At 39.5% G+C, this 21,536-nt stretch overlaps 1 long non-coding RNA gene across 1 annotated transcript; it reads right to left on the bottom strand.

The window, feature by feature from the left end:
- Nucleotides 1–493: 493 nt before the first annotated feature.
- On the bottom strand, nt 494–6,077 carry LOC134821130 (uncharacterized). Its single transcript, XR_010160977.1, has 2 exons — nt 5,772–6,077; nt 494–1,762 (listed from the first exon to the last, which is right to left on the bottom strand). It is a non-coding gene; the product is annotated as an uncharacterized LOC134821130 (long non-coding RNA).
- Between the last annotated feature and the right edge of the window lie 15,459 nt (nt 6,078–21,536).

Consider the following 21,536-nt stretch of genomic DNA (forward strand, 5'->3'; position numbering starts at 1 on the left):
AGGATACTCCTTCAGAACATCTACAATGTAGTGTACTGTTAAACAAGGGCGGTCGAACTATTCGATGACCCTGTAGAGGAATCTACGAACTTTACAAATTATACAAATTATTAGCGGCCAGGTAGCGCAGTTGGTTAGAACGCCTGTTGGTTAGAACGCCTGTCTTACAATCGTTAGGTTGCGAGTTCGAAACCCACTGACTGCCTGGTCGTGGGGTGAGCGTCGTCGACGTTCAGCTAAGGATCATGAGTGGTCTATGCAGCCCCCCGGTCTACTCAGCCGAATACTCGAGAAATCGGGTGTGAGGGTTAAATGAGGAGCTGCACATTGCAGCAAAGTCTCGGACGAAGAAAGTATGGTACACACTACCTTAACCGTCACTGGCCAAAAAAAGATCCTTCGGCTTCCTGTAATTGGCTGGTTGCACTTGTGTAACATTGTGGCTGTTGGAATACACCGAAGTAAAATAAGTGTCTAGATAAAAAAAAAATTATTATATTCTTCACCAAGAGAGATTATCAATTTGAAAGTCATGTTAATAAATTTAAATCACAAATTCATTATATCATAAATTCAAATCATACATCCAATAACTTTAAGAAAATCAAGTTAACAGTCTGCAGTCTCTCGTCATACTTAAGATCCACTTTGCTGCTCCTCGGCTAGGACGTTCTCTGCACAGTCTCTTCGTGAGTTTCACATATGTTATGTCCTGCTCCGCCTTCAGACAGTCCAGAAATTTCCAGATAGTAAGGTTTGAAAAGGATAACATTGAGTGCAGTAGAGGCCGTGGAGCAATCCTTCAGCTATGTTGAACTCCGGGGAAGCAGCATCTTGGTGGAGTCCATTTGTAGTGAGCGAAGGTAGGATTGATGAGATCTCGATCCATGTGGACTCGTAGCTAGTAACTGTAGAACTCCGCTATGTCTGTAGAAATCGAGTTTTCTGCACTGTATCCAGGAGTAGGGGCTTGTCTGGATTCTGGAAGGGTGTCTAGGAAGTTTCCAAGAGATGTCTTGAAGCTTGTCAAAGTCCTTTGAGTATTGACAATTTTGGGGAGAACAGAATGGTCGTAGGTGGAGCGTGTAGCAGCTGATGCTTGTTTGGTGAGAGAAGGGAGTATAACTTTAACTCCCAGTCTGGCATTCTCTCTGAACTGTACATCTAGAACATTTGGACATATTCCCTGGAGAACTTTCCACAGATGTATGATGGTGTAGCGTTCTCGGCGTCTTTGCAGTGATGTAAGTTTCAGTTCCTTCAGTCTATTCCATTTAATCGGTGTCTCTAGAGCCCTAGAATCCGTCTGGTGAACTAGCGTTGTATGCTCTCGAAAGACTGGACATCATAGATCTTGTTTTGATTCCAAAGCGGGCAGCAGTACTCCACTCTGGACCTTATCAGGGATTTGTAGAGCTGGAGCATAACAAGTGTTGTCCTGTCTTTGAATACTCCAAGAGTGTTGTCAGTGTTGAGTCTGGATATTCTTTTTTTCTTCGAACGTTAGTTTCCTGACGATAAGAAACAATAGTCAATTGGAATCATGAATTATTGAACATATATAGACTAGATACAATTGGAACATTAATTTAATAACTGAATAAAGATTTGGAGACAAGAATTGAACATAAACTAACTTGAAAATGACCCACCGGTTAATACGGAGTGCATGTCTCACTGTCTCAGACCCCTCACTATCCACGGCTCTCGCACAGCGGATATCATTAGTGATTATAGAGATAAAACATTCCTTTAGCTTCACCTGGAACAGATAAGGTTTCAACTAATACAGTAGCGGACAAACTACATCATTTCAAATCGTAAAATACACATAAAATTTTGAACGGTAATAAATTCGGACACTCTGCTGTGCGCGCGTTTATTGCGCGCCAGTAATTTAAAATTTATCAATCCGAAAGTGCTTGCGATGTAAACTTCTTATGAGGATCTAACCAAAAATTACTAGTACTTGAAGATACAAAGAGTTGATATCTTGTGGTTCTTGAAAATATCCTATGTTTGGTCGAAAGGTTAACTTACTCAAGTTCGACAAATAATTTACTTGGTAGGCCAGATGTTCACACGCAGAGCTTTCGGGACTCGCGTTAGAACCAGACAAAATTGCAACACACCACTCTCAATACCAACAGAGAGGCTGGGAAAGCAGTCAAGTCTGCCATTAGCCTGTCTCATGCCAAGAGGTATGAGTCACTCAAAAACCAGCTGATGAACGATCTTCCACCTTCGATCAGTGAGAAGATCCCACATGCATGTGAAAAAGGTGCATCAACAGGCTGACCGGACTACCTTATGAGAAGTACGGATTTGTCTTGAACAAGCAAGGGTCCAAAGACGCTATAGCACTGAGATACGCTCTACCCATTGCCAACATAGCCAAGAAATGCATTTGTGGCAAAGATAACACCTACAACCACATTCCTATTTGCAAGAAAGGAGGCTTTTTCAACAGCAGGCTTTGTCAACAGCAGACGTGACCACAGACGCTCCCGAAAATTTCAGCAAAAAGGTAGCCAAGTTCAACAAGATCTTAGTACAAGCTGGCTACAACCATGTCGGGAAAACATCCCCTAAAAACAAAGATAGCTGGATGAATAGTGATATAAGAGCTAAGGCAAAGAATCTTAACCTCCTACGTCGAGAAGTGGGGCAGAAAGTACTGAGGACCAGGTGATCCGCATATCTCAAGGTATAAGCGACGGATTCCAGAAAAAACCTGCTCAGGCCTCAGCGGACAGTACTAGCGATGTTGGACTATTCTAAGGCGTATGACAGGGTATGGCAGCAGGAACTTTTCCACACCCTGCTTGATACAGGTGTTCCTGCCCAAATCATACGCTGGTTCAGAGCATTCCTCAAAGAAAGAACAGCCCAAGTCCTCTACAACGGAGCATTCAGCAAGCGAGTCTTTATGAGACAGGGTCTCCCCCAGGGTGCAGTATCATCCCCTCTGCTTTTCCTCTTCTATATAAACAGCATAAGTGAAGTGATCCCAGAGCAGAAGGAGTAGAGCTAGCTCTGTTTGCAGATGATGCCTCCCTGTGGGCATCAGACATCGATCTCAACAAAGCCAACAAACAAGTTCAGCTAGCTCTTGATTAAGTACAGGAATGGAGCAACAGGAAAAATATGATGCTCAATGTAGATAAAAGTGAAGCTACGTTCTTCACTCCAGCTACTAATGAAGCAAAGTGGAGACCTTCCTTGAACCTGGATGTAACACCTATCCCGTTCAACGCTAGCCCAAAGTTCCTTGGGGTTCATATGGACCGAACACTGTCATTTCAACAGCATGTCACTGAAGTGACCAAGAAAGTCTCTGAACGCTGTAAGATACTGGCGTCCCTGGCAGGAAAACAGTGGGGCTGGAGGAAAGAAAACCTACGGAGGGTGTACATTGCTACCCAGAGGAGCGTACTTGATTATGCTGCAGCTGCTTGGCAACCATGGCTATCTGCTACTCAACTCAACAAGCTAGAAAAAGCACAGAACAAAGCCCTGAGGCTAGTCACTGGTCAATACTCGTCAACACTCAACACCTACAGAAGCGCTAAGAATCGAAGCTGAAGTTGAAAGCTACAAGACACATACTCATAGTGAGCGAATCATCACTATTGCTGCAGGAAAAGCAGACCGACTCCCTTCAGATCATCCAAGGCACACAGCACTACGCCCTAAAACACCTACCATCCACAGAAGCAAGATCCGTAGTTCCTGGAGAGAGAAAACTAACTCCACCAGAGGGCAACTACCAACTCACGGAAATCCCGTAGAAGCCCTTTCAGAAGAACAGAGGAAAAGGAACTGGAAAGTGTTCACAGCACTCCCAGAGACTCCTATGCTAGTACCCAAATCCCATCCAGCTGTGCCTAACAACCAACACCCTTTCTCCACACGACCAAGAGACACTTTCTGGGACACAAGCGATACAGCTAACGAAAGCTCTGCCAAAAGACTGACCGCCCAAAGTGCTATCAGAATGATCGACAAGTACGACATATGTACTACCATCTATACTGACGGATCATGTAAAGGTGGAACCAAGGAAGGTGGAGCAGCAGCAGTTATCACCACAGGGTCAGCAGCTAACCCCGTTATAGTGGAGACCATCAAAAAGAAGGGAAATAAGTTCACCTGTTCCTATGGTGAGGAGAAAACTGCACTTACGGAAGCCCTGAAATGGATGACAGAGAAGCAGAAGTATTCAGATGACACCATCATATGCTCTGATAGCCACTAGCCAGGCATTACTGACTAGCATCGATAGCCTGAACCCAGACACACAGAATATCAGGAAAACTCTGGAATCACTCCATGGGACGACGTACCTGCACTGGATTCCCGGCCACTCCAACATTCCTGGGAACGAATACGCTGACCAAGCAGCAAAGGAAGCAGCACAACTCCCGGACCTGGGCCAAGGACAGTCTACAATCTCATACGGAGTAGCCAGAGCAGTAGCGAAGGCTCACATCAAGGATAGCGACCCCCAACACCACCTGGTCTCCCAGACTTACAAGGGATACAACAGAAAAAGAGCGGACAGTAAAATAGAGAGCAGGAAAGACGGAGCGCTGCCAGCACAACTCAGAGCAGGCCATTGCCTTCACCTGTCCCACTACAAAAATAGGATCGACTCTACAAAGAGTGCAACTTGTCCCCGTTGCGGAGAAGAAGAAGAAACAGTTGCAGTACCACACTGGATTCGGTGCCCTGCAACGATCAGGACGAGAGAAGAAATCTTCGGAAAATCTGACTTAAACTTGGACATACTAACCACCAACCCGATAGAAATCCTGGCGTTTGCTAAGAAGACCTTGCTTGAGGGACCCTTAGACGCCTAGCCCATCACCACCACCACAGCAGACACAACCGACTGGGAGACACTGTTGCAAGCATTCTTTTGTACTTTGTACAATGGACTTCTCTGTGGAAAATTGTGATCCACATATAGTGGCAAAAGAAGTGATAACCAAAATTTGGGAATCATCGGGGTGTGATCCTAAAGTGGTGGCAGCAAGTTTGATCGGGATTAAAAAACCTGCAGATAGTGGTAAACCGAGACCGATAAAAGTGACATTGGCTTGCACGGAATCAGTCAAAATGGTTCTTGCTCGAGCAAGAAATCCGAAGAAATCTAATTATGCAGCGTACCACAAATGGTACATCACACCTGACAGAAATAGAGAGGAGAAAGCAGCTCACCAGAAAATTGTTGTAAAAATGAAGGAAATGATTACTGCTCAGCCAACAAAGTATCACTATATCAGAGACGGCAATTTATTTGTAGATATCACCTTGGTACTCGGGACATCCTGGAAGGCAACAAGGCTGATATTGTGGTGGGGTCATAGTACTTTTCTATCAGCGAATAAAGTTAGAGAGGAAATGAATACTCAGAAATCAGTAATTCAGTTGCAAGGAGAACTATTGGACATAACAACTTTAGAGCTAGATTCAGTCCAGAAAACTGTTAAATCCGCCGTTAAGAGTTATCCAGTGTTACGGTGCTGCTGTGTCAAAACAGTCTACCAGCTTTGCTCTGCCTCCACTTTCACGGCTAAGAACTAGTAGAAAATAGTTCGGAATGTTGTAGATGAATAATATCGCAACAAGAATGTCTTGATTTAAAATCTCAGGGGGGATACAGGAGAGAAACTCGGCGATCAAATTTGCGATGAACCATAGCAGAAAAACCACGCTCCGAGGCAGCTCGATACGGGAATGTGTCCGCTGAAAAAAAAAGTACTCACATATTCCACTTTCAGCCCATATAATCGGTTGTTATCATGCCAGCATACAAGAACCTTCGTCAGGAAAGCATTTCATCCCAAGGGAAATTCTGGTTCAGCTAGTAATAATGATATTTGTTTTACTTAATTTAATCTCGAAAATTCTGGTTCACTGCTTGAAGCTATACTATAATTAGAAAAATCAATCTACAAGATTAGTACACAGTTCCACTAACAGTTCCACTAACAGTTCCACTAATTCAGTAGCACTAAATACCCTCTAGCGATTACTTAATAACATAATCGCAATGTGCAATAATACAGTTACTTTCGGACAAATTAAAGCGTGTGACAAGGGATGCTAAAAGGAAACAAGGGAGCAACAGCAGAACGAGATTAGACGGTGCACGTGTTGAATTGCGTAGAAATATACGCGCTTCCAAAAAAATCGAATTAAATCTTTTCACTTCCAAGTAAAGTGCGCGGCGTAGCGTGTACTTTAAAATCCAAATAATAATTATTTTAGATTCAAATATTAAACACAAAAATTACGACATAGGACTAATCTTATGTAAAAAAATGTGATAAACAATATGCTGTCAAAAATATTTGTCAAAAATTTAAAAAACACGGTTCTCCGCCCCGTTTTCTGAAGTGATCATTTTATGGACTTTGACAGGCTATATGCTATAACATATAACTTTTGCTAAAAGTGGCCATTTGCCTAAAACTTTTTATAGTGTGACTCTACTCAATAATATTATTCCTTTGATGTATAATGTAATAGGGGTTTATTTGTTATTAAGGGATACAATTTTCATCCGCAAGTTTACGTTTTTAGTAAATCATAAATACACTATAACATACAATGTAAAAGTTTAGTTTGAAGACAAAAATCACCTGCACTTGCAATATTTTTCCACTTCACTGTTTTAAGTTTATATAATGTATTATATAACGAATCGATTTAATATAGTATATTAGTCGAAAGTGAACTGTCGATCTATAAATTAAAAAGCAATTAACATTTTCATGTATTTACTGGGCGGTGCTCAGCCTGCAGCCTGTCATTCCGCCTAATCTCTATTAACTTGATCATGCACATGAACATATATGTATTTGCCAGGGCTCCCCAGGACTAATGTCATGTATAATACTTAATAATTAATTTGTAATACAAAAAAACATATTATATTATGATAATTCTGAATTCGACGCGCAGTTTGTACGTGTTTGTAGTTGTACGTGTAACTGTATATAGCGCGGCCGAAATTGTGACAAACCTACCTAGGAAGTAGCTTGACGTAATTGTATCGCGCGAGAATGTTTTTGTAGACGCGCATGTGACGTAACGACTGAAGAGCTCGCAGTGGGTGACATTGATTAGGTAGCCCATTCCTAGAAATCCAGGTGTCTAGCAATGTTTGTGCTATCACTGCACTTGTTGTTGTTTTCAGTGGAACAGCTTCTGCCCAACCGGTGAACTTGTCAATGATGACTAATATCATAGTGTACTTTTCTTTATTATCTGGCAACGGACCCAGAAGATCGAACGATATGATATCATTGGGGTGGGTTCCATAAAATGGTGATAAAGGCGCTTTCGGTTTCTTTTTCTGGCTTTTTAAAGTGCATTGTCGGCATCGACCGATATATAACGATACTTGTAACTCACATTTTGGGAAATAGAATCGTTCTCTGATTCTTCCTAAAGTTTTGTAAATACCGAGATGCCCTGAAGCGGGAAGATCGTGACAGAATTTTATGACTGTTTCGTGATAATATTCGGGTAAGCATATCAACCATATTGGTTCAGCGTTACTGTTTGACTCCCAGCTTCTGTACAAAACATTGTCTATTATTTTCAATCTATCAAAAGATGTCCGATAATTCTTCAGGTCAGGGTTTAGTTTCTGAGTTTTATTCGAAGTTTTTGGGCGTTTTCCCTCTCCTACCCATTTTCTCACAACTGACAGCACAGGGTCATTTTTCTGCGCTTCCAACAAGACAGTTTTTTCAATGATTTGAAAGCTTGTTGACTGCTCTTTCGGCGTGTTATTTTGAATGTCACTTTCGCTCGGACTGTCTCCGGGAAGTGTTTTCGGACGCTCCTCACCTTCTGGTGTGTTTACATTATGTAATACTGAGTTTATTGCATCACTCTGCGGTACTGGTTCAACTGTGATGTTATTTGCAGTGGTTATATTCTTAGTAGATGTGGCAGGTTTCTCTTCTATCGGAGCGTTTTCAAACTTCACCTTTTTATCGTAGTTTTCAAATTCTTCATCATTTTGCCTTGGTATTCTACTGGGGCAATCTGCAGTATTTTTGCCGCCGCTTATATGTTCGACTACGAACTGGAATTGACTCAGAGTTTGGTACCATCTCCATAGAGGTCCTTCCATGTGTCTTGAGGTTTCCCATGATAATAGTGGTTTATGATCAGTTTGAATGAGAAACGATTTGTTGAGTAAAAATACTCTAAACTTTTCGCAATAGAATTTCATCGCGTAGAACTCTTTTTGCCACACTGACCAATTTATTTGGGATGGCGATAATAAGTTTGAACCGAAAGCTATTGGATGATGGAAACCATCTTCACCCTTTTGCGCTAATATGGCGCCGATGCAATAACTACTCGCGTCTGTTCTGAGTGTAAATTCCTTACTTAAATCTGGGAATTGAAGAATTGGACACTCTACGATTTTCTGCTTCAGAGAATCGAACGCATCTTGTTGTTCGGGACCCCATCTGAATTTTACATGGTTTTTTAACATTTCAGTTAAAGGTCTGCTAACTTCGCTGAATGATCTCACGAACTTGCGGTAAAATGAACACATAGATACAAAACTTTTGACTTGCTTCTTAGTTCTCGGTGTACTCATCTTGGTGATCCCTTCGATTTTTTCGGGATTCATTTGCACACCTTTTTCGGATATCTGGTGACCCAACCACATGATTTCTGTTTGACACAATCTCGTTTTCTCAGGTTTCAAAACAAGGCCAACTGAACTTAATCGTTCAAAGATGAGTTCAAGATTTTTAATCATCTCTTCAAATGATTTTGACGCTGTTGCTAGGTCGTCGAGGTATTGAACCAATTTTATCGATTTCAATCCTAGAAACAGATTCTCAATTTCGCCTTGAAAATGGGAGCTTGAGCTTGATAATCCCAATGGAATCCTTTTGTATTGGAACTTCGCCACTCCAGGTATTGAGCTGGATGTTATGTGACGGCTGTCTTCGTGCAATTCTAGTTGGAAATATCCTTGTGACATATCAAGGCTTGACCACAACTTGCAGCCGTGCCACAAACTTGTCGTGGTGTCCATATCTGGTAACGGCTGGAATGATCGTATCACGTGCTTATTGACAAGTCTTAGGTCTGAAATTAAGCGAAATTTGGTGTTGTCACCTTTTGCGCCCTTTTTTGCAATCAAGAAGGCTGGAGAATGATATGGCGAGTTGGATGCTTCAATTATATCTAAGTCCATTAGCCGTTTTATTTCCTTCTCAGCATGTGGTCTTAGTGCCAAGGCTATGGGTCTGAACGGCGCCCTTATAGGCTTGTTAGTATCCAGTATTATCTTGTGCGGTTTTATCTTCGCAGGTTTGATAATTCCTCCTTCATTTATCGCGAATACTTCACGGTATTTAGCAACGAGCTTCTTGAGCTCAGATAATTGTGCTTTCGTGAGGTGATTTATTTCATCTAGTTTAAGCTTCTTAAACAGATCTTGATCATTGTTGTTTTTGATTGGATTATTCTCCTCCGATGTATTGTAGCAATCCGATACATTGTTACATGCTGAATCTGTAATACTTGTAACAAGGTTCACCGTGTTAGTATCAATCGATTTCAAGGAACCAACTGTTTGATTCCTGTATATGATTACCGTGTAATCATTCGGGTTTACAAGGTCGATATGCGTCTTGCCTTTTTTAAGATTCACGAGCGAATCTTTCGAGGATATTTTATACTTCTTTGCGAGAAGACCTTCGCATGGCTCGTATATGCCAGTGTACGAACAGTATTTCTGTTTGTTGGATCGTTTACTCTTCACTCTACAGTGCACGTTATGCACCGTGGTTCTCGCAGGTATCTGTATAGTTTTGCTTAGCAGAACTTTGAGCTCTGGATTTGTCTTGTTCTGAACTTGGAACAAGGGGACCTTAATATCGTCGTCTAATTGAAACGACATTGCTGAAAAATTCAGAATACATCTATTATCTATCATGAAATCTGTACCAATGAGTATGGGCTCTTGCAGGTTCTGCACTACTATTAGAGTAGCGTTGAACGTTTTGTTAGCAATTTGAATTTGCTTCTTTATAGATCCCAAAACATTTAGTTTGGATCCTTCGGCACCAACTATTTGGCCGTTATAATCCTCCATGTTTACTAATTCCTCTTTAGGGACTATTTCGCTCCGTACTAAAGAGAGTGTAGATCCTGAATCTACCAATGCATAAACGTACGTGTTAAATAATTGAGCTTTCACGTACGATCTGTGTTTTGAATTGCATGCTTGTTTTCTAATTGATTTTGCATGCAAACAACTGTCAATATTAATACTTCTACAAGAGGTTACTTTATGTTTACTCTTGTTCCTCTTATCTAGTTTGACCGAAAAGGGTTCGTGGTAGGCGCTTGTGGATTTTGAGCTGTCTGGTTTTGAACGTAACTCTGATTGGTTTGAGTTCTATTTTGATCGGGACTAGGTCTATTGAGATTCCAGCATTTTGCTTCTGTATGACCACTTTTGCCGCAGTATGTGCAGTATGGTCTCTGCTGTGGCTGTGACTGATATTTCATTAGATCCCAACATTCACTTCTGTAATGACCGTATTTTCTGCACTGGTAACATTGAATGTTCCGTTTATCAGTATACTGTCTTCGGTGTTGACGGTCTGAGGTTTGGAAGTAGGGTTGCATTTCTCCCTGTTGTGCTCTGCTATTTGTCGGTAATTGTTGACCGTACGGCGTTTGATCATCCGTATTTTTCATATGCTGCATTACAGGCGGATGGAATTGTTGATTTCTATTTCTCCCCGCAGTCATTACCGCGTTTACAGTGTCTGGATCAGAGCTTTTGTTGTTAGTACAATTGCAATTTGCACACGACACTTGATAGACTTTTTCAAGTACTTGAGCTTCGCTTTCTTTTCTGATGTATCTGCGCGTTTGCAGCGCTTTGCAATGCCTTGCTGCAGCTTCTACTGCGTTAGTTAAGTTATCGAAGTTTTCTTCAAGTAACTTTACCCCTAATTCATCATTTCTTACTCCCATGAGGAAGCTTTGAATCAGTTGTCTGTTTTCTCGAATGTTTTGCTCTTCAGGAAAAGCTTCTAGAGCCATTTTTTCAAGCTCACTAGCGTATTGTTCAACACTTTCACCTTCATGTTGTTTTCTGAATCTCAACATATATTCGGCAGAGATTCTCACGCCTTGTCTGTTCTTGATGGCTGTTCTTACTAACGTTTGTGTTGCGTTATCGAAAAAATCGTTCTTCTGAGCGTTTGTTAAGTTCAGGCTTTCGACAATCGTAAAAGCTTCGTCATCCATGAACGATAAAAATGTTCTGTAAACATTATTTGCATTGATGTTCAATAATTCAGCATAGTTTCGAAACTGTTTTAGCCATGACGCAAAGTTTTTCTTCAGTTGGTACAATTCTGGCGATTTGGCGACATTGGCGACGTTTCTGTTTTGATTTTCTGCCATTATTGTGACGTCTCAGTGCGGAGTTATGATTGTACTGCGCTGGTGTAGCACAGCAGATCTCGTTTTTAGAGTGTAACTCACACTTTGGTCGTTCTTGTCTGGTTATCGTCAGACTTTTTGACAGGATTAAAACTGAAAACGTTTGTCTGGATATCGTCAGACTGTTAACAAATTTCAATTATTTGTTGGTCAAACTCGGAGTTCGTCGAGTTCGCGCCAGTTTGTTGTGTTCACTTTATGAGTATAGTGAACACACAATGAGTTACTTTGGGTTTTGACAAAGTGAAACGATTTAAGTAGAGCTAAAGTAGAACTGAAGTCTTCGATATTACAACTTGTTTTAATAATCACAAAATCACTAACGCAACCGCTACGTATACACAAAACAACAATTACTACTAACCACGTGGTTTAAACGCGTGGTCTGATCGGCAGAACTGCTTGTGAAGTAACTGCCGACCTAAAGAGTCTGTTTATAAAATATCGTCTAAACTATAATAGAATACACTACAAACTATACTACAAATATCTTACATACAACAGAAGTCACCACGGTAACTATCTGGACATATACATTGAAATTTGAGGATATTGATAAATATGAGTGGCCCTATTAAATGGCACGATGAGGTAATATTTGTCACACTATGAAACTATGTAAACCCTCAATAGTTAGGATAATCGTTTCATCCTCTAGGCAAACTTTGTCATATAACGATATCTTTATCATATGATAAGATATCGATTAAATTCGGCCGGCAATGAGATGGAAACTTTATCACACTATAAAAACGTGACAGAGTTAGCATGTAATTGCAGTAATGGCCCCTTGAAGCCGTATTTGACTAAATTTTCGAATTTCCAGTTCATAGCCATAGGATAGTTCCATATGACATTATAATTATATTAGTATTATCTTGTATCTACGTATATCAGTATTATCTACGATTTAGCGACTTCTTTACCACCAAGTAAATTCCGTCACACATTTAAGAAATGTATATGAGGGTTACCTGGGGACCCCGTCACCCCATGCTATTATATTTATGTTCATAATCATAGCCTAGCGAATTTGAACCCTCTCAAACGCGCAACCCTCTCAAACGGGCGCGTTTTTGCCCTTGGAATTAGGGGGTGCACGATAAAAAATAAACTTACTCGCACAGGAGGAGCTAAGTGCAAAGTAACTGCTACTAACTGCCACTAACTGCCACTAACTGCCACTAACTGCTACAATCGCGCCCACGCATTTGCGCGCGACAGTAGCAGTTAGTGGCAGTTAGTGGCAGTTACTGTACTCGGATTTTACAAATTTTTGTACCATTGTTTTCTAGAGACTGTGAGAATTTTCACAATACCAAATTTGTCATACCTTTTTGGAAAAATCAGTGAGTTTCGCCTAGGTGCCATATTTGATGGTGCGCGGCTTTTGGAGCAAAATTAGCTGTAAGAGTTAAAGTCGCGTAATTTGACAAAATTCGTTGATTTTTGTCGTATTATTTGGATATATCTTCGGTTCCTTGAATGAGATCATTCTGAAAATTGGCGACGACCTTCCAATAGGGCTTTCACAACTGTCCGAAAAATTTGGTGGATATCGGAGTTTATATAGTGATCAAAATGGGGCAAAATACGCTGCTTTTAGCTGTAACATAATTAAATAAATGTCTGATGGTTGGATATGCTTTAAATTTTTCGGACACTTTCCTTGTAAGTCTAAGAGTAAGCTTACCAATTTTTGTTGCAGTCGGAGGTCGGGAAGGATACTCAATATCTATTTGTTTGAAGAAAATTGTGCTGGCCGAAATTAGCGCTAAAAAACCATCCTACAGTCGGCACGCGCGGCTCACTGTCGATGGCGCACTACCTATTGGAATGCTCAGCGCGCAAAAAGTGTGATTTGTAATACAGGGGGGGCCAAAAGTCAATACCCATACGTTGGCCTTACTACCACCACTGGTTAGAGGAATTTGTCAAATCGAAAAAGATTCGTGTTCATTTTCTTCAAATGAAGGTTCATTTTCGCATTTATTAGATAGTTTGGACAGTCGGATCGAGCCAAATTTTATTGAATCATGAATGGTGTTTGGCCATTTAAAATACGTTTGTCCTGAAAAAATGAGAGTTCTAGCTTCTCGCATGACCGAGATTTACCTGGGGACCCCAGGCTATTATGTTCATTAACATTAAATAAAGATCTGGCGGAATGACAGGCTGAGCGCGGCCCAGTAAGACCGAGATATGATTATGAAGCATAACGAGTTTGTTCATTACATGTGATCAGGTGATTGGGTTGAGGCTAGCTTAGATCCGCATTATGGGAATCGTGCAGAGAGCCTAGAATTACATTGATTGACGATGTCAATCCGTCGAGATCGATGCGAAGCAAGAATGCTAGTTCATAGTTCGCGCGGCGCGTCGAAGCGGCGAAGTCCTCCAAAGAATTATTTATATTACTGGGCCGCGCTCAGCCTGTCATTCCGCCAAATCTTTATTATTAATGTTTATGAACATAATAGCCTGGGGTCCCTAGACCCCAGGTAAAAGAATTACAGTGTCTGGTGTCGTAATTGGGTAATCCGTCATGTTAAATCCGTTTTGCACTATGCACTATCTTTTCAGATTATATTCCGGATTAAATAACCTATTGCAATATGTTACAATGGAGTCTCTAACATGTTCACAAACAGCAGTACACAGTATAACTATAAGCAATTCAATGTTGATTGGGTGTGGCCCCCAAAAATCGAATTTTAAAATTTTGGTGACGGAATCCTTGAACACGTAGGTACAGTACCCAGCAAACCCTACCGGCCGGGCAATATCTCCAAAAGTAAAATAGATAGAACCTTCCGGTTTTCAACAAAATATCCGTCTCGTAAATTTAAAGGAGGCTCCCCAGGAGCACAATTGGGGACAACTTAGATTCTAAATTAAAGTGAAAAGTTTGATTTTTGGCTAAATTAAAGATTGCAGCTTTTAAACATTGCAAAGTCATGTCGTTGTCATGACTACTAAACTAAATGCAGCGTGTGAAAGGTAAACTCGATGTGACGCGCGACGCCAAACGTGCTGTTGAAAATCTATCACCTCTAGCAAGCCCAGCAGGCGGTAAGGTTTTCTGGGTAGGCGAGAAAGCTGAGAGTTCATAGTTCAGCTGCAAAAGAAAGCAGAAGGAAGGGGGGAGTGGAAGGGGGGGTTGCAGGGAGGTAGGGGGATGTTTTGCGATATAAGACTTATAATTTCGGCGGAAAATGTATGAAGTTTTAAAAGTCGATTTTGAGGGCGAAGATCGCGTTTTTACCTACCCATCCAGCAATCCCCTTTCTTGTTGGCGAAATTCTTTACTTTCTTTTGATATTTTAAAATTGAAATTTGACTTGATTGGTGAAGAGTTATGGTTTGTCAAAGTGGACGTTTTAAAATGAAGCGCAAATTCTTTTAGACGCGCCTAGGTTCGGCCTGCCACCTGCAAAGCAACAACTAGATTTTTTTTTTTTTAGATTTGAAAAATTTTCAAAACGGTATATACAAATCAACAGGATTATAAAACATAAAAATAAAAACCGCTTTGTCGGCAAATGCCAGGGCCCTAACAATCCACTCCAAAAAATTCAAAACAGGACCCAGAAGCTTGTAAGCCACTGGTCAAAAACAAAGTGAAATCTAATTAAATAAAGATTTTGTTCAAAAATCAAATAAAATCAAAATTACGCGACCAAAATTCAAAAACTCTCATAAATGTGAAAATCTTAGTATCAATCAATATCCATGATCAGAATAAATGAGGAAAAACGCGAAAATCACATACATTACTGTATTACAACAGATGTCAAAAATTGTTATTAACAGAGATCCAATGTGTCCATAATAAAATAATAAAGTTCAACTAGCTTCCCAATCAAAAGGTAGTCAAGACAGGGTAACTAGAGTAGTAGGCAGTAACTTAGTAGTAATAGCAGAGTAGGGATAAATTTGCTATCAGTGAGAAAGATGAGGGAATAGTCAGCATCAGGATGCAGAGAGTTTTCCCGTATGCGTCCATGCTTTAGGCGTAGTGTCAAAGTTGTGACTTCCAGTAAGATCAGGTAATCTGGTGATCTTAAACCCGAGCATCTCGAACCCCGTTTGACTCTTCTCACCCGGTGTCGCACAATACATGTACTGTGCGACACCAAGTGAGAAAAGCTGCTGAAATAAGGTTACGGAAAATGGTGGGGTTATCAAACCCCCACATAGTAAAGAAACGGGGCGTTTAATGAGGGGGAAGTGTTGGAGCTATGCCCCTCAGGGGGTAATTTAAGATTCAAAATAGAACATTAAGCAAGGTAAAACAGCTAAAAACGCAGCTCAAATGATCACACACACTGAATAAGAATTGTCACAAATTGAACATGAACATGCACATGCAGTCGGAATTACCCAGCTTGAATAAGAATCTAAAAAATGTCCAATTTGAACATGTAAATGTACATGCAGTCACATGCCAAAATATCAAAAACATGCAATATGGTAACAACATGCATGGTGTTAACGTGTAACTGAGTATGACTCGGGGTTCTTAGATGCAGTGACAAAAAATGTTTGCGCATCAAGATTGGATGGTTCCCATGTGTTATTTGAACCATTAGATTGGTACATGAGAATGAACTGCTTAATATTGTTCTTGAAGGATGAAATTGTGGTGATATTTCTAGTGAGATAACTTGAGTTGTTAACAGCATTCCAGATTCTGGGAACAGCGTATAACATGTTGTGCATATTATCTTTATAATACACTCTAGGACAAATAAGCCGTTTATCATTAACAGCTGAAGTTTGAAAGTGTTTTCTTAGTAACGTTGGGTAACCACCAGCATGCACTACCTGAAATCCCTCAGTGAGAATAAATTTATGATAAAGTCCATACACGGTAAGCACTTTGTTTTCACTGAAAACACGCTTCGTATTTCCTTGCTGATGTTTGTTAACTCTGCGAATCCCGAACACATTTCTTAATGCCTTTTTTTGATTGATAAAAAGTTTATTCAACTTATTAGTTGCTGTGCTGCTTCCCCAAACCGTGATCCCATAGGAAAGATGCGACTGTACGAGTGCATTAAAAATAGCAATTCTTAACATTTTAGGGGCGGTTTTACGAAGTTGATAAAGCACACCATTAACTTTGGAAACCTTCTTCCCGATATAGTTTATATGATCTGACCAATTTAGCGACTCCTCAATAAACACCCCCAGAAACTTGATACATTTAACTCGCTGTAAATTGTAGCCATCATAGGTCAAAGTATAATTATCAGCCTCAAAATTAGGCTTCGAGCGAGGTGTTCTGAAGAGCATGAATTTAGATTTAGTAAGGTTAATATGAAGGTAGTTGGCATCAATATAAGATTTAAGATTGCAAAGAAGTGCGTTCGCTTTTTCAAAAGCACCACCCAGAGTTTCATTTGTAATAAACGTATTGCAGTCGTCTGCAAATAAGACGAACAAGTTTCTATCTGCACAATTGCTCGTACAGACTGCAGTATTGTCACAAGTACATTGACAAGATGTTACGTCATTTATATACAGAATAAAAAGTAGTGGACCCAGGACAGAGCCTTGGGGGACGCCACAAGTTATAGGGAGACAATCGGAAAAAGTGTCCTGATCAAAATGAACATATTGAGATCTTCCTGTAAGATAGCTTGCAAGAAGTTCATTAGCCTTCCCTCTAATTCCGTAATGATACAGCTTTTGAAGTAAAATAGAATGTTTGATAGTATCAAAAGCTTTAGAGTAATCTATAAAGATAGCTAAAGTGTGATTTTTCTGATCCAGACTTTTTAAAATGTTGCAGATAGACGTGTTAAGTGCCTGTATGGTCGAACGCCCACTTCTGAATCCAAACTGACCCTCGTGGAGAACATTTTCCTTTGTAAAAAACGAAATTAACCTTGACTGTATCAGCTTTTCAAAGATTTTGGAAAAAACTGGAAGTATAGAAATTGGTCGATAGTTTGAAACAGAGTTACGGTCACCACTTTTAAAAAGCGGTAAAACTTTGGCAATTTTAAGTTCCGAAGGAAATAATGAGTTGTTCATACAGTTGTTAAAAAGATGAGTAAGAATGGTGGAAAACTGATAATTAAATAACTTAAGAATTCTAGGAGAGAAATCTGATGACTTGTTGCTGTTAAGTTTACGAATAATCTCACTAATCTCAGAAAATACTATGGGTTTAAGAAAGATAGTGTTTGTAACAGGAGAATGTAGAAAGTCACGAAAATCAGGGACCAGGACTGGGTTAGAATTATCATCATACTTCTTCTCGTTAAGTTTATCAGCGATAGAAGTGAAATACTTGTTAAAGTGGGTACAGATAACACGACGTTCACGTATAAGTTGACCGTTCTCAGAGATGTAATCTGGAAATGTTAGTTTGTTTGTTTTACATCTTATCTCGTTGATAATTTGCCAGCATTTTTTGATATTGCCAGAAGCACGGGTGAATTTATCACGAAAATAACAACTTTTTCGAAATCTTATAATATCACGTAGTTTTGCGCGATATGACTTATAAACAGTCATGGCTATGGTTTCATTCGGAGAACCTCTCGAATTAACCCATGCATTATACAGCGTATTTTTGGTCATACAGGACTTGGCAATAGCTATTGTAATCCAAGGTTTGAAGTAGTGATTACGCTTACTACTATTCAAGTCAATTTCTTCCACAATATGTTCAAAATACAATTGTTTGAATGTAGTGAAGAAATCTGTAAAGCAAGATTGCGCTGATACAGCTGAGTTTACTGAATCTGGGTTGTTGGCAATCAAATTAGTAAAGTTAGCAAAATAAGAATTAAACTCAACACCAAACTTTTCATAATTTTCAGGGGAAACATTGTGAAGTAAAAAGGGTTTAGTGCCATTATCACCCCCAGAGTTATTGTCAGCGTACGAATTAAGATTGAGTGGAACTGAGAGTACTAAAGGTCTGTGATTGGAAATAGAATTATCTATAACATATGTACTCGTGTCCTCAGTAGAATAATTCGACCAGATCTGATCAATTAAAGTAGTTGCTCCACGAAATGTGTGAGTCTTCCTGCTAACTAGCGGAGACATACCGAAATTAAAAAAGAGTTCACAATAACGCGACACTGACGAATCAGTTTCATGATTAAAACAGTTAAAATTAAAGTCCCCGAGTACAATGCACGGACCATGCGCGTACTTTTCAATGATATTGTTAAGCTTGGTGAAAAATTCATCATTAGCAGATTTATTGAATCGATACAAAACGATTAAAAAACATTTGCCAACATCAGTTACAAAAGACCCACCCAAACATTCAAAATAACTGTTACGGATATCTAGGTCACGGCTACGTTTAAAGGAACAACTGTCACGAAAGAAAATCGAGATACCTGAGCCTTTCCTTTTACCTTCGATAGCAAATAAATGTTCAGCAGAAAAACCGGTGATATTATAATCATGAGGCACACCTTCATGTAAATTAGTTTCAACAAAGCAATAAAACTGAAAATCAATACCTTTAAATATTAGTTGTTGATTAAGAAATTCGGTAAAATTAGTTTGAAAACCATCGATGTTGTGATAATACAAATTAGTGTGTTTACTAGTAAAGGAACGTGCATTTGATAACGATTTTACAGTGTCAGGTTTTGGTGTAATACAAGCACAGTCGTTCAAAATAGCCGAAGCAACTGAAAAAGTTGAACAAAACTCTTCAACTTCATCCTGATCGAAATCAAACTTGTCTTGATCAAAGTCCTGGTTATAAGGGTTAAAGAATAAGCTGCTATCGGTACAATCAGTATTGTTAGGAGAATGATTCTCGCATTTGTTACAAATAGAAGAGATACAGCTAGCATGGGCTGCATTCAAACAGATAGTACAGTGAGTAATTTTATCACGCCTTTGTGAGATTATTCTACTACATTGAACACAAAACATTTGGTTTGAATTATCAACATTTGAATCAGTGGTATCATCAAAAAATGGAAACATCTCTCTGCAACAGAGAGGACAATACCAATCGTCATATCTACGAATCTCCGATGCGGAGTAATTGTCAATCTTAAAACATCTGCTATGATAAATTCTGCCGTCAAGTGAGCAGACAACTACCGAATCATGAAGATAAACGTGCTTTGAGCAAACGTAACAATTTTCACGTTTTACCTCGTTGGTTTTAAGGGATATTGAATGTGACATAGTATCGAAAGCAAGTCCCTAACCATGTTAACGTACACTTGAGTAATGGAAACTTTATTTTAAAACATGTTTTGCATAAACTGTCTATTTAATTCAACTTTTCTTTTTTCTTTTTTTTTTTTTACGACTTTTTTACCAATGTATTTTTTTCTTTTTCTTTTTTTTTTGTCTTTTTCTTTTCTTTTCTTTTTATAAATTATTGAAGCGAAATTATAAGGTTTAACCTTAAAACCCCACAATTTGCTGAAATAGCTCGAACCTTGTCGATCAGAAATAAGATTTTCATATTTAAGTTTTTCAGCGATGAAAAGATAAAATGTCAGATTAGATATCAACTTAATGGGAAAAGATGGTGAAAATGGTGATTAAACGGGCAGTAAAGTAGATAAGGTTGTTCAACAATAGACAGAGGGTGAAAAACTAAATGATTAAATGATGATAAAATGTAGATAAAAACTCACAATAATACGACCAGCGCGGGAAAACAAGACATCGGGTGACGCAATAAAAGCTAGTGACGTAATCAAGCGGTCAATAACGTGTGGTATAGTTAGCACCGTAATAATCTAAAAATCGTAGTTTAAACCGTATTAGACAGTTCCAAGCGGTAAACTATAGAGATCAAAACTGTATTAGTGAATCAAATGGTTAGCTGATAGAACCATGGAGAATTAAGAAAATATCGAAATCTGACTAGTTTAGGTTTAGAGATTGAAATTGCTTCTTGAAATCATCAAAGCAGAAGATACTCTTGATGACGGTTTGATTGCTATCTTTCAGTTTTACGACTAAACCAGCAGACTGCGATCTCCAGTGGATCCAACGAACCTTGTTCTTACCTAGACTAGACTCAACTTGACCAGATATTTGGGTCTTGAGATCAGAATAGAACTTAGTTAACGATTGATAAAGTCTGACATCACGTGGCTTATCAGCCGATGAGTCAAAGTTTGAGAAGTTTTGCATAATTTTATCCTTCAAATTACTGTTATAGAAACAAACGGTGACCGACGGAGGGGTTTTATTATTAGATCGGGTAGAACGACCCTCTTGCGACTGTGTTTTACCACTGCCATTACGATGTACGGCAGATAAATCTGTCGGCTTAACCGGGGTACCTGACACCGTAGAAAGAGTTTTACAAACATTATCAGCAAGCTTACTGTGTGTATTATTTGATTCAGATGCATCAACCTTTAATCCAACAACAACACACGTATTTCGTCGACTATACTGCTCAGTTTTGGCAGTACGGATAAAACTTTCCTGCTGAGTGATAGACGAAATAACAAGGTCGGTCTTAACCTCGATAAGCTGCGTAATCACAGTATTTAAAATAAATTTAAGTTCTATAAGCGCTGGATCAGTAATTTGGAGACTGTCCAGGCGAGGACCAAGTGAGTTCAGAGTGGCTAGTTTACCGGCCAGTATAGTTTCCATTATACAGTATTAAAGGGACTTGAGTATGAATTTACGAAATAATCTTGGAAATAATCTTAGAAATCCACTAGGGAATATGAATATTGACAAGTAAGATAAGGCGAAGTACTAAAAACTTAAAAAGATAAGAGAGCTCAAAGATTAGACGCGTAATGAAAATATGATTTTTACAACTGAAATGATTTTTACAACTCTCAAATATAAAACACGGCGGTGGTACTGGTATAAGACCCAACGTATGGGTACTGATTTTTGCCCCCCCCCCCCCCCCCCCCCCCTGTATTATAATCTCATTTCTAAAGACCGTTCATACGTTCAAGAAGCATTACTGATTACTGAGCGGCGCTCAGCCTGTCATTCCGCCAAATCTCTATGATTATGATCATAAATATAATAGCAGC

Source organism: Bolinopsis microptera, chromosome 9 (genome assembly GCF_026151205.1).
Source record: "Bolinopsis microptera isolate Bmic1 chromosome 9, MBARI_Bmic_1.0, whole genome shotgun sequence".
NCBI classification, from domain to species: domain Eukaryota; kingdom Metazoa; phylum Ctenophora; class Tentaculata; order Lobata; family Bolinopsidae; genus Bolinopsis; species Bolinopsis microptera.